Source organism: Lissotriton helveticus, chromosome 2_2 (assembly GCF_964261635.1).
Source record: "Lissotriton helveticus chromosome 2_2, aLisHel1.1, whole genome shotgun sequence".
NCBI classification, from domain to species: Eukaryota; Metazoa; Chordata; class Amphibia; order Caudata; family Salamandridae; genus Lissotriton; species Lissotriton helveticus.
Window position 1 is genome coordinate 342215778 of NC_136060.1, and position 12355 is coordinate 342228132.

At 48.3% G+C, this 12355-nt stretch overlaps 1 protein-coding gene across 2 annotated transcripts in view; it reads right to left on the minus strand.

Annotated features, from left to right (window-relative positions):
- The window catches only part of PPP2R2C (protein phosphatase 2 regulatory subunit Bgamma), a 597242-nt gene that overhangs the window by 82227 nt on the left and 502660 nt on the right, over positions 1-12355 (minus strand). The window lies entirely within an intron of this gene.

Here is a 12355-nt window from a genome sequence, read left to right on the forward strand (position 1 = left end):
GGCGGCAGTCGGCGTGGTGCGAAAAGTAGATCGGATTGTGGATCGGTTGGCTGTAGCTCCGCATTGACAGTCCCACGTGGGCTATCGATGTTGCTGTGTGAAGAAACGGGCTAACCGTGGCTTGCGCTGATGTTCAGTGTGAGCGCAGCAGTGTCGGTGCGAATGGGCACATTCATAGTCAAAAGCTTGATTTCAAGAGCTTATGAGCCACACCTAGAGTCCAGGACCTGAGAGGCTCTGCTTGGGTGTCAGGAACTCGCTGCAGCTGGGTCCAGAAGCTGGTTGGGGAGCCTTTTATGACCCAGATCAGACCAGTTTCAGATCAGGTGGCCAGCAGACTAGCCATTTCAATAACTCTTGGGTCCTCGGTCCAATATGAAGTTGCAGGTCAAGTTTGTCTTCTCCAAGAGGGTAGCAGGCAGAGTAGGGCAGCCTTTCTTTTGAGCAGCAGTCCAGCAGAATGGCAGCCTTTGCAGCAGCACAGGAGTCCTTCTTCCTGACAGAGTATGCACAATCCCAGAAGTGTACTGAAGATTTGGTGTCTGAGGTCCAATATTTATACCCAGTTGTGCCTTTGAAGTGCAGAAAACTTCTAGAGGCATGCCTTTGAAGTGAACAGATGCCATGCCTCCCCTGCCTTGACTCCAGACTAACTACAGGGGGTATGCAACCCTTTGTGTGGAGACAGAATGCCCTGCTTTGGGTCCAGACTAACTACAGGAGGCATGCTGCCGACCTTTGTGTGGAGACGGGACACAGCCTATTTAGGTGTAAGTGAGCCTGTGCCCAGCCCCTCCATCCCATTCTGCAAGTGATGGCTCATCCAGTGTCACCTAAGTTCCCATTGTGTGTGGCTGTCTAGGAGGAATGCACAATGGCCAACTGCCATCTACACCCAGTCATGTGAATAGAGACAGGTTGCAGGCACCAAATCGCTAAGGTAAGAAAATACCAACTTTCTTGTAGTAGCATTATCAAAACTGTAATTTGAAATCCAACATATATCACATACATGTAACCTGAGGAAAGCCTCCTGCTCATCAAGGTATCATCAACCTTCTAGGACTTAGATTGTTTAGGCCTTGTGGGAGTCCAGGTTGCAGCTCACATCAAGGATGTGACCTTTTTCTTCCATACTTAATGATTTGATTTTCTACAGCCAACCTTAACCTTTAGCTTTACAACTTTAAATTCTCAGAGGGGCCCTATACTCTCATGTTGTCTCCCTAGACACAAGAAGAAAGAAGAAAACGTTATCATAGGTCTGCATCAAGAGTTCAGGTGAGATCCCCCAAGTTTTGTAATGAACCCAGGGATCATAGTAGATTTAACAATCTAGAATAGCAGAAGCATTTAAAGTATTTTGAAAGTTTATTAATTCAATTTATGATGCTATATTGTTAGTTAATGTGGCGTAGATGTCTTTGTATTTATTGCTAGTCATTTAACTAACCATAATCAGCTAAACTGTACAACCATCATTGCAAGGTCTAACATTTTCTTTGTTTTATTCCATTTATTTTTGACAATTGGAAATAGAAAGAATATTGTGCACTGTTTTAAGGGACCTGGCAAAACGACTGCAAAACTATTTAGTTAGTATAAGAAGTTATTGAAAGATTTAGGAGAAAAGGTGGATTGCCAGTTCTTTTGAAAAAGAGTAGAGAGTACAGTTGACTCTGACACCTTGTGGAATGGGATTCCAAAAAAACAGAATATCAAGATGCCACTGATAGCTGAGCTTGAGAAATCCTGTTTGGGACGTCACAGGGCATTCAGAAGTTACTAGGCCCAGTTGTGTCGATGGGGCCATTCACTTTTGGGGCCATTCGCTTTTTGGGTCCTGACACCACCTTATAGTGGATTGTCAAACATGGGACCAATAACTCCTCCCAGTCCCTGACTCTCGGGTAATGAGGCAGAGCAGTATGAGGCTGGCCCCTGGAGGTGCTTAGGGGTAGAAATTATTGTGTGGTCAGTGATTGTTCTGTAAAAACTTGAATGCACACAGAACTGAATACTACACCCAAATAAACGAAGATTCCAAGATGGATAACAAATTGGAACCCCTTCTATGAGGGCCTCGCAACTTAACATAAAAAATGTCACTGGGGAAACTAACCCTAGCAATATAGTCTGTTCCCATTGTCTGCGAAGAACTATGTGAAAATATGAACATCAGTAGGCCTGTCCTTAATAGCCAGCAATACCCCTACACAGGCCTATTACATCACATATGCATTTTCATCATAAACATGGTTAGACCAATTGACTTTGTTAGGTTCTTCTCAATTCAAAAAGGAAAGACCTATAGCTTATACCAATACATTTCACCTTTACTGAAACACACCTTCTGGCTTTTAAAATAAACATGAACCTTTAAGAATAAGCCCTGCACCAAAGAGGTAACACCACAATCAATTAGACCTAAAATCATTATGCGTACATATACATTCACAGATATATCGCTCCAGTATCAACAATATTAATTTTGCTCTGACCAAAAGTACGTATTGATATGTGTGGAATAAAAAAGGTTCTATGTGCTCGCTTTCACGGCAGAGGACCTTACTCCTTAGCTAGACATAAAAACATTGTTCCTGGAGCTGTGAACCCTCTGAAGCTCCAAATCTCTTATGTTCCTGGTTGCTTATCAATTAGGACACTTTTAGTAAAGAGAACGGCATGTGCACTACTGCCCATTGATAGGGGTCCTTCTCTCATGATTTCTTAACTTTTGAGTTTTTTTAGCATGCTGAGTGCCCAACACTTGTATTTTGCAAACATAAAGATAAACTCGGCACTCTGATCAATTCAATATTGTTTCATATATTGTTCACAAATCAATTTCGACCAGCAGAGAACAATATTTGACATGTTGTTCAATTTAAAAAAAATATGAAACCTACAAGTTTAGCGGTGTACCAAAAAGCAAAGAATTTCAATAAAATATATTATATTTCACAAATGGGGGGCACACATCAATAATCCTCCAGTAGGGCGTTGGACCGGCAGCCGACACGTGTTTTGTTACAAAGTAACTTTTTCAAGGCTTAAATAAACATTGAATGTAGCTCAAAAGTATTCCATACGTGTTCAAGGTCTTCCAATTAAAAGATAACCATTTGTCTATTAGTCTGTTTGTTATTTCTTGCCCGGAAAGGAAGTGGCAGCACACATTTTCAGTGTTGATTTTCTCATCGCCGTACTTACGGATTCAGCAGTGATAGGAGGACTTCCTGTGTTCTTTTATTGAACATTCGCTGTACGGAGTGGGCTGGTGTGTGTCATGCAGACAGCCAGGATTTGGTTTTGTTTGAAAGGGTATTTCCACTACATGTCTCTGTTGAAGGTTATTTGTCATTAGGTCACATTGGCTTGATTACTGGTGTTGATCTGCCTTGGGAATTGCTAGTGCCATGTGATGCATGGTTGTGTCTGGAAAAAAGAAGTGCGGTGTCTTAGTTCTCTATGAATGGATGTTTGCTGTTACTGTATTTGTTATAAACAGGAAGAGGTGTATTGTGATTTACAAGTTATTCCATGTGTCACATTTATGTTGCTATAGCATAAAGGGAGTGAGATGTGTTTCATACGTTAGTGCTATGTCTCAGTCTTCTATGCTGTGATGTCATGACTGGAATGGTGAGGTCATGAAAGTTTTATGTATCTCTCAGGACCTGGGCAAAGCGAAGCTGCTGAATCAGGATCCAAACTATACTGGTGGACTTATTTACCATCTTGTAAATGGAATAGATTACTGACGCTTGCACAGCAGGCTTCATTCTTAGTTTGTAACACAGAGCATACTTGCTTTTATTCTGATGGCAAGCATTGTTTGCCTTATTGCTTTTTTGCTTTAGGCTTAGTATAGTGTACTCAGTGCTGTTTGGAAGAAGCAGATTCAGCTTCGCTTAATGCTAATTTTTAGTGATCCTTCACTGAGCCATATTTTAGGGTTAGTATATTGCGTTTGATGGGTAATATATGTAGCGTTTCATTTTTGGTTTAACAGACTGGGAGTCTTGCTGTATATTGCCTGGCTCCTGCCCCAGTTACCATGCAATTTCTCCTACTCAATTTATATTCGGGGTATTGCTGATTGTGACAGTGGAGCCGCTGACACACATGCATTTGTGGTGGCCCATCTTCCACTGGCCACCTGTGAGTCTGACTTTGCTTAGGGCCAGGCTCTCAAAGCACATTTCTCTTTTATGGCCTAACACTAGGGCTTGAAGGACCTGGGCAAAGAAAATCATGAATGGCCGTCCACACATTGCAAAAAAACCCTGTGCATCAGGACCTCCTTTTTTTGTTTCTTAGGAAAAAACCCGGCTTTGGTGGTTTTGTTTCTGAGAAATTAAGAAAAAAAAAAGAGTGGGCTTCTGCAACACGGCAACCCACCCGGCATTTAGTTGGATGAGCACCTGTTGGACAGGTGGAAGCACCTTCAACAAAATAATCCCTGCTGTCAAGACAGGATTCTATAAGCTCGACAAGTGGTCCTTCCCTAGTATTAAAAGATATTCTGAAATTAGACAGGGCGCTAACAATCCCCTGGCTCAAATATGTCCATGATTTCATGTTCGATCTGGGCCACCCAGAATATTTTTTAAATCCTATATCCATGACGGAGATTCCAAGAAAGATTTTAAAGAAAGAAAACCTTCAGTTCCTGGAAGCAAATAGATTGGTGGGGGAAATCTCTGAAAGAATTACAGTGAGACATCACCTGCTAATACGAACCACTGTAGGGATGGAGCCATACTTATCATTTGTACCTGGTACTTTTGACAGGTTTCTTTTAACTAGGTTTAAACGGGGGATCATAAATAGATTCCTGTCCTTCCCAAAACTAAATGACTGGTCACGTGATTTATTACTGTGCCCTTGTGATAAAATGTCTGCCCAGTCTACCATGCATTTAGTATTGTTTTTTAAATTTTATTTGGAAGAGGGGAAAGCTTGGATTATCCCACTTTTTTTTTAAAAAAACTTTATTGACAGGAAGGAATAGTGGTTAGTCAGTTGCACACAATTTTCCGGCAATCGTTACATAGTGTGTAAATTATCATTTCTATACTTGACGATCGGCTTTCCGGTAGCCCGGACTGCGCTGCCCATGGCCTCTCGAGTTCTACATATACATTAACCGTCCGTTACAGTGTGTAAAGTACAGCTTTCCGACAATCCTTCCCTCATATATCAGTGATGTTAGCATCTCTTTTCCAGCAAAACATTATCAACAACTTCCCAACTAACCCCCCACCCATGAGTCATCTTCGCCCCTTGTTCACCCACATCTCGTAGTATCCTGTGTCTCCATTTGCACTTTGGAATACTGCCAGGTTAGTGCCACTCATGTTTCATTGTCCCGTTAGTGAGGCACCTGCCACGCCTCCACCCAGTTACTCCTCCTCCCCCTCCGAGTCTGAGTCCTCACCTTCTGGTAGGGGTTCACAGATCTCCCCTCTGTACCTGTTCCACGCCGCCCAAACCCCGTTCCACTTCCGTGGCGCTGCTCGAAGCACGTAAACTGCTCTTTCCGTCACCATTAGGATGTCCATGTTTTTGGCCCATCTACTGGCAGTGGGCACGTCTAGCGCTCCCCATTTCTGCGCTATATCCCGCTTAGCCACTGTCATAGCCAATGATGCCCAAATCAGTTCGTATCTACCCAAGTCGTTGGGGTCCCAGATGTTTAAAAGGCATTTGCGCGGTTCAGGTAGTATGGAGAGTTTAAGGGCCTGGGAGATGGAGCGGAGTATCTGTCTCCAGAATTCGCGTATTCGCGGCCATTCCCATAGTGTGTGTATCAGTGTACCCTCCTCCCCACAGCCTCTCAAACAGAAGGGGTGCGGTGCTCTCTGTATCGTATGCAACAGTGTCCTGGTGTAGTATATGCGGTGTAGGATTTTAAGTTGTACCAATCTGAGCCTACTAGAAATTCCGACCTCCTTCGGGGAGGCCAGCGCCTCATTCCATTCGAATTCGTCTGTCTCACCTAGTTCCCTCTCCCATTTTTCTTTAAGTTTTAGCGTTGGGTCTTTGAGATTGTTGAGCAGCTTTTTATAAGTAAGGGAGGTGGCGCTTTGGAGCATGAATTCCGTTAGCAGTCTGTCCTCCAACGGGGAGGAGTCCGGTATAGTGGTGCCTGTAGGGATTGCCTGCAGTAGTGCATGTCTAATTTGGACATATCGAAATGTCTCGGTGGGGCCAAGATTGTACTGTTGTTGTAGGTGCGGAAACGGTACTACTGTGTCATTGTCCCAGAGGTCTCCTACCGTAGAGATGCCAATGGAATCCCATCGCTCAAACCCCTTACAGCCCCTCAGGTTTCCCAGTGTCTTTGTGTCCCACAAGGGGGTCATTTTTGTGATTCGACCTGCCCACCCTAGACGGGCCTGCGCCATGTGCCAGAGGGCCGCCGTGTGTTTGGTCGGGCCAGTCAGGGCCTTCAGTTGTGACTTGTTGTAGAGCACAGACAGCATACAGTCCATCCCAAGTTGCGACCAATCCGCCCGGTAGGCCGGATCGTCTTTCGGGGCGTGAATCCAGTAGTTTATAACTTTGAGTTGGGCAGCCCAATAATATAGTTGAATGTTGGGGAGCGCTATGCCCCCCTCGTACCAGCTTTTTACAAGCTTGTCGTACGCTATACGAGCCGGACCTGTATTCCAGAGCAGGACAGTAACCAGTGCCACAATCTGTTGAAAGTAGCGCGGTGGTACCAGGTGTGGAGTATTTTCGAGGACATAAAGGAGCCTCGGGAGGGCCATCATCTTGTATAATGCCGCCCTTCCCAGTAGGGTCAGGGGCAGGGCCGCCCAATGTTTAACATCCGCTCGCAGGCGATCTATGGGTGGCTTCAGGTTGTGAACAAAGAAATCTGCTTCCCCGCTTGTGATAACAATACCTAAGTATTTGAAAGAGGTCGATGCCGTAAGTAGCGGACAGTTCCCCTGTAGTCTCGGCGCCGGGCCCTTTAACGTATATAAGGTGGATTTCGACCAATTTAGAGTGTATCCCGATGCTCGCCCGTGCGTGTCACATAAGTCTAGTAGGGCTGGGATGCCGGTATCAGGTGTGGTCATGTAGATGAGCATGTCGTCCGCGTATAGCGAGACTTTGTCTTCCCACCCCTCCTTCCATTTGATTCCTGTGAACAGGGGCGTGGATCTGATCTGGATGGCCAGAGGTTCGAGCACCAGTGCGAAGAGCAGGGGGGACAGGGGGCAGCCCTGCCTAGTCCCTCTGCCCAGTGGGAAACTCGGCGAAATGTGGCCATTGGCTACTACCTGTGCGACGGGTTTTGTATAAAGCAGCCGTACCCATGCTATGTATTTCGGCCCAAATCCCATACGCTCCAGCACCATGAAGAGATATTCCCACTCTACCAGGTCGAACGCCATTTTAGCGTCGAGAGAGAGAATCACAGCCTGCTCCGTGAGGAGGTGCGCTCGGGCCAACACTCCGTGTACTCGCCTTAGATTCATCGCAGTGCTTCGATGGGGCATAAAGCCCGACTGATCAGGGTGGATCAAGGCATGGAGGTGGGGCAGCAGGCGGGTAGCTAGAAGTTTAGCTAGTATCTTGGCCTCGATGTTCAATAACGATATCGGGCGGTACGAGGCACACTCTGTCGGGGGTTTCCCCGGTTTGGGTATCGTTACAATCGTCGCTGTGCGTTGATCGAGCGGCAGCTCTAGTCTGTCCCTGCTCTCTAAGTACATGGCCAGCAATGGAGCACTGAGGTCTGGGGCCATGGACTTGTACCACTCCACCGGTATCCCGTTAGGGCCCAGTGCTTTACCGGACCGCAGCGCCTGGATCGCCAGCTGGACCTCCTCCTCCGTCGGGTCTAGTTCTAGGACGTCCCTATCCTCTTGTGCAATGCTGGGGATAGTAATGTCTGCAAGAGTTGCCGTTGCCAGTTGTCGTGTGACCCTTCGTTCTGGTGTGTATATTGCCCGATAGTGTCGTGCTAACTCGCAAACTATTTCTTCTGGGTGTACCAGTGTTCGCCCCTCCTCTGTGTGAAGCCTTTGAATACCTCTCGTACCGTTCCCTCTCCTATCCAACCAGGCCAGCATACGACCCGCTTTATCACCCACATCGTAAACCCTATGGCGAGTGTTCGCTATATACCCCTTCTCAGTCGTTTTGAGGTGTGCTAGGTATTGTTGTTGCCGAATCGTGAGGGTGTGTGTCGTGGACGGGGAAGGGTCTGCCATATGTGCATTATTTGCCGTGTCGAGTGCAAGTTCCAAGTCTGTGAGGTCCTTCTGTGAGTCCCGTCTGTGTCCCGTAATCGTTGAAATGGCCGCCCCCCTGAGGACCGTTTTGTATGCCTCCCATAGGGTGGAAGGTGACACCACTGTACCTGTGTTCTCCGCAAAATACTGCGTTGTCACCAGTTTTAGTTTTTTCCGAATCTTGGGGACTTTCAAAAAATTGGGGTAGATCGGGTAGATTCGGGCCTTTCTTTTCCCCCCGGTGGTAAGCGATAGGATAATAGGAGAATGGTCTGAGATTCCCCTGGGCAGTGTGTCTACTTTGTCTACCATACCCAGCCCCAGTCCCAATGCCAAGAAGTAATCTATACGAGAAAGGCTATTATGTACCGCCGAGTAATAAGTGTATTGTGTGGTTTCGGTGTGCAAGTGTCGCCAGATGTCCGTGAGGCCTAGTGCCTCCACAAAGTCCGACAGCGGTGTAGCATCTCGTGGTCGGGTCCTAGAGGGAAAGGCATCCTTAAGTGGATCCATGATTGCGTTAAAGTCCCCCCCCACAATCGTGTCGCCATCGGGGAGATCAAGAAGGAATTTGCCCAGTGCTGGTAGGGCCACAGAGTGTAGGGCTGGGGGAACATATACTGATATTACATTAAGAGCCCTGCCCTCCCACTGTCCATGGACCGCGGCAAAGCGACCCTGGTCATCTGCCACACTGCGGGTTACAATAAAGGGGGAAGACTTTCTCACCAGTATGCCTGTTCCCCTGGAGCCAGTAGTGAAGTCTGCGTGTACCGCCATTGTGTAGCCACGTCTGTCCAGGGCTTTGCAGGTGGACCCCGTGAGGTGGGTTTCTTGCAGGAGGACTATATCCGGGTTCTGTCGTTTTATGGCCTGCAGGACTAGTCCCCTCTTGATTTTGTCACCCAGGCCCCGGACATTCCATGTCAGCATGCGAAGTGGGGGAACCCCCCCGGCTGTGGAGGAGCCCTCAGCGGGCGTGTGAGTAAGTGGCCTGGCCATTAAGCTGAAGAGGGAGTTTTGCACACAACGTGTGCAGTGGCGTAACCCATGTGTCGATCTGTGTCGCCCTGCATTGGAGACATACAGATGTCGGGGCAATAGTGCAATGTAGGTGTGGAACGATGACTATAAACAAATTGAAACATCCCAACATGTAAACCTCAATCCCATCCCCCCTCCCTGCTACCCTGCTCCACGGACAAATCCCCGCCCGCTTCCCCAACTGTGCAGAGTGCTTTAACCCTCCCCTAAACATCTCACTTGCTCGTGGGGTTGGTGAGTCACCTTCGGGCACCGCCTGTGCCCACCCTACTCAGCCGCGTCCGAATCACGGCACCCGCGGCCCACACAGTCCCGAAAACAATATTGTTCAGTTTCACACTGGAGCCACTTGTCCAGAGTCTAGCGGGTCTCTCTCAAGATCTGATTCTATTTCTTCCTCGCCTCCCTGATGCGGCGGAAGGGAGGACTGACTGGGTGTTGGCCTTTCAGTACGGTGTCGTGGCCGGTCTCGCTGCGGGCGGTGTCGCTGTCCCGCCGGTCTCCAGCCCTCCAGCCATTCCTGAGCCGCCTCTGGCGTGTCAAAGAACCAAGTCTTCCCCTCGGCCACTATCCGTAATTTAGCAGGGAACATCATGGAGTACGGCAATTCCCTATCTCGTAATGCCTTTTTGACCTCCGTGAAGGACTTGCGTCGCCTGGCCACCTCCGCCGTGTAGTCTGGAAAGAACGCTAAAGTCGCATTTTGAATCCGTACTGGGGGCGAGTTCCTTGCCGCTTGTAGAATTGCGTCTCTGTCTCTGAAATTAAAGAGCCGGGCCAGCACCGGTCTTGGTGCTGCCCCGGTCTTGGGCGGACCCCCCGGGACTCTGCGCGCTCTCTCTACCGAGAAGAAGTGAGATAGGCCTTTGGGCTGGAGTTTGCTCTTAATGAGGTCTTCCACATAGAGGTCCATGGCCCCTTTCCCTTCCGTCTCAGGAAGTCCAAGGATACGTACGTTGTTGCGTCGTGAACGCCCTTCCTGGTCATCCAGCTTGTCATGGAGGAGCTTGTTCACTTTCTGCATCCTTTCCATTGCCACTTGTAGCTCCGATGTGTCCTCCACGAGCGACTTTGTGACCACTTCTACCTGCGAGACCCTCTCCGCCATTTTGTGAAAGTCCGCTCGCAGCAGGGAGACATCCGAGGAGATGGCGCCTACCGTAGTTTTCACCTCCGAGAGCGTTCTCATGATGTCTTCCAGCGTTATTTTTGTCGTTTTTTCTGCTTCTTGGGCATTCCCTGTGGAGGAGCGCCCTGTATTCTGTTGTTGACCCTGGTGCCCATAGGCGAATTTGTCCAATTTAGCCCACTCCTGAGGCCTTTGCCCGCCATGGTGTTGGGGTCTGCGAAATTCAGTGATAGGCCCTGCGGGATCGTGACCTGCGCGCCGTTCGAAGTCGCCGTTTGTAGGTTGCAGCCAGAGAAGTGTGGCTTGGCAGGTGGTGAACGGAGCGGCCCCCTCCGGTGTCTGCGGAAGCCTCCCCGTTTGTCCGCACGGGTGTCGGTGGGCCACTGGGACACTCTGAGTTGCCGTCCCCTATGCACTCTTTCAGGGCTGGAACGGCCACTGCGCTCCTCACCCCCCCGTCCACAGCTGACAGTGTTGGTTCCGGGTCCGGGCAGCCGCCCCCCCGGTCACCGAGTTCCTGCCACTGTGTCGGAGCTGCCGGTAGTATGCGGGTCCCCTCTGAGGTCCACAAATGTTGCTGGTATGGCGCTCTCCCCCTAGGGCACCGACGTTGTCTTCCTCAAGACTGGGGCGGTAGTATTGTCTCCACCGATGGTGCCCCCCGTGGTGCTCCGCCGTCCGCTAGGCTCTTGCGCGGCGGGGGGGGGTTATCTCCAAGGCGTCTGCACCGCCTCGCGCGGCCGAGATTGGGGTCCCACTGACCTTGGTGCTACCCCGGTCCCGCTTGGTGATCGCGGTAGTCCTCGCGCCACTGGATGACGCCGCCGGGGATGTCAGGCCTGCTCCGGGTTTTCGGGCAGGCACCGGGGTGCTTTCACTTTCCTCAGCCGGCTCGGCCGCACTTCCGCCGGGGCCTGGACGTCACTCGAGACCGGTGCTGCTCCTCCGGTCCTAGGCCCTGACTTGCCACACGACGTAGATCAGGCTCCGGTGCGCCGATTTCTCCACAAATTGGACCGGTGACACCGCTTGGGCCCCAGACCCGAACGCCGCCGCTTCAGGCGTGCTAGGTGTCGGATTAGTATGACGGATATATCAGAAGGCTACAGTGCCCTCGGGAGCTCTCACTCTAGGCGTCCGCCATGCTTGGCTGTTAGCCACGCCCCCCGGATTATCCCACTTTTAAAAAACTTAGGGCTTAGACAGTGCCGCCAAGCTATGTTTGTACTCCCAGTTATTAGAAAATGAACACATAGCATGGAGAATAGCACAATTTCTAAAAGCGGTGTTATTTATCAGGAAAAGAATTTCTCTGGAATGTTAATGGCTGCAATTGCTTTTCTATTTTTTTTAACAGTAAACTAATTGTGTTTTTTAAAACTTTTGTATAGAACCTGTAATGAAATGTGTATATAATTGTTCTGTGCTTTTATGTCTGTTTCAAAATAGCAGCCGAATAAAGCTTTTCTTGAACTTGAACCTTCCCTAGTATGCAAGACCTCCGCTGAACTGGGGCACCCTGTATACTCCAAATGAGCCTCAGGGTCAGTTTGTGATTGCTTATATTGCCATAGGTTTATAGTACACTTTTCTGCATATGCAATAGTGAGCACACTGCTCCCTCCCCACCCTTGTGATTAAACTAAGTTTTTCTTTGGTCTGGACCTCCAAGGCTTTTTATTGGGTCTTTTACTATGTAGCTTAAAAAATGCTTTAAACGAATTTCAACTAATTTAGCATAATGCCAGAACGAGTATTTTTTTTAAAATAATTACACAAAATTTACAAAAATACAAAAAATATAAATTGTCCAACTCATATGCAGTTCTTTCTTTTGAAAAAAGATTTCAGAAAATTCCGAAGTACAATAAAACAAAGAATATTTATATATGTTAAATAGTAAACATATTTCAGAATTTTTTGAAGG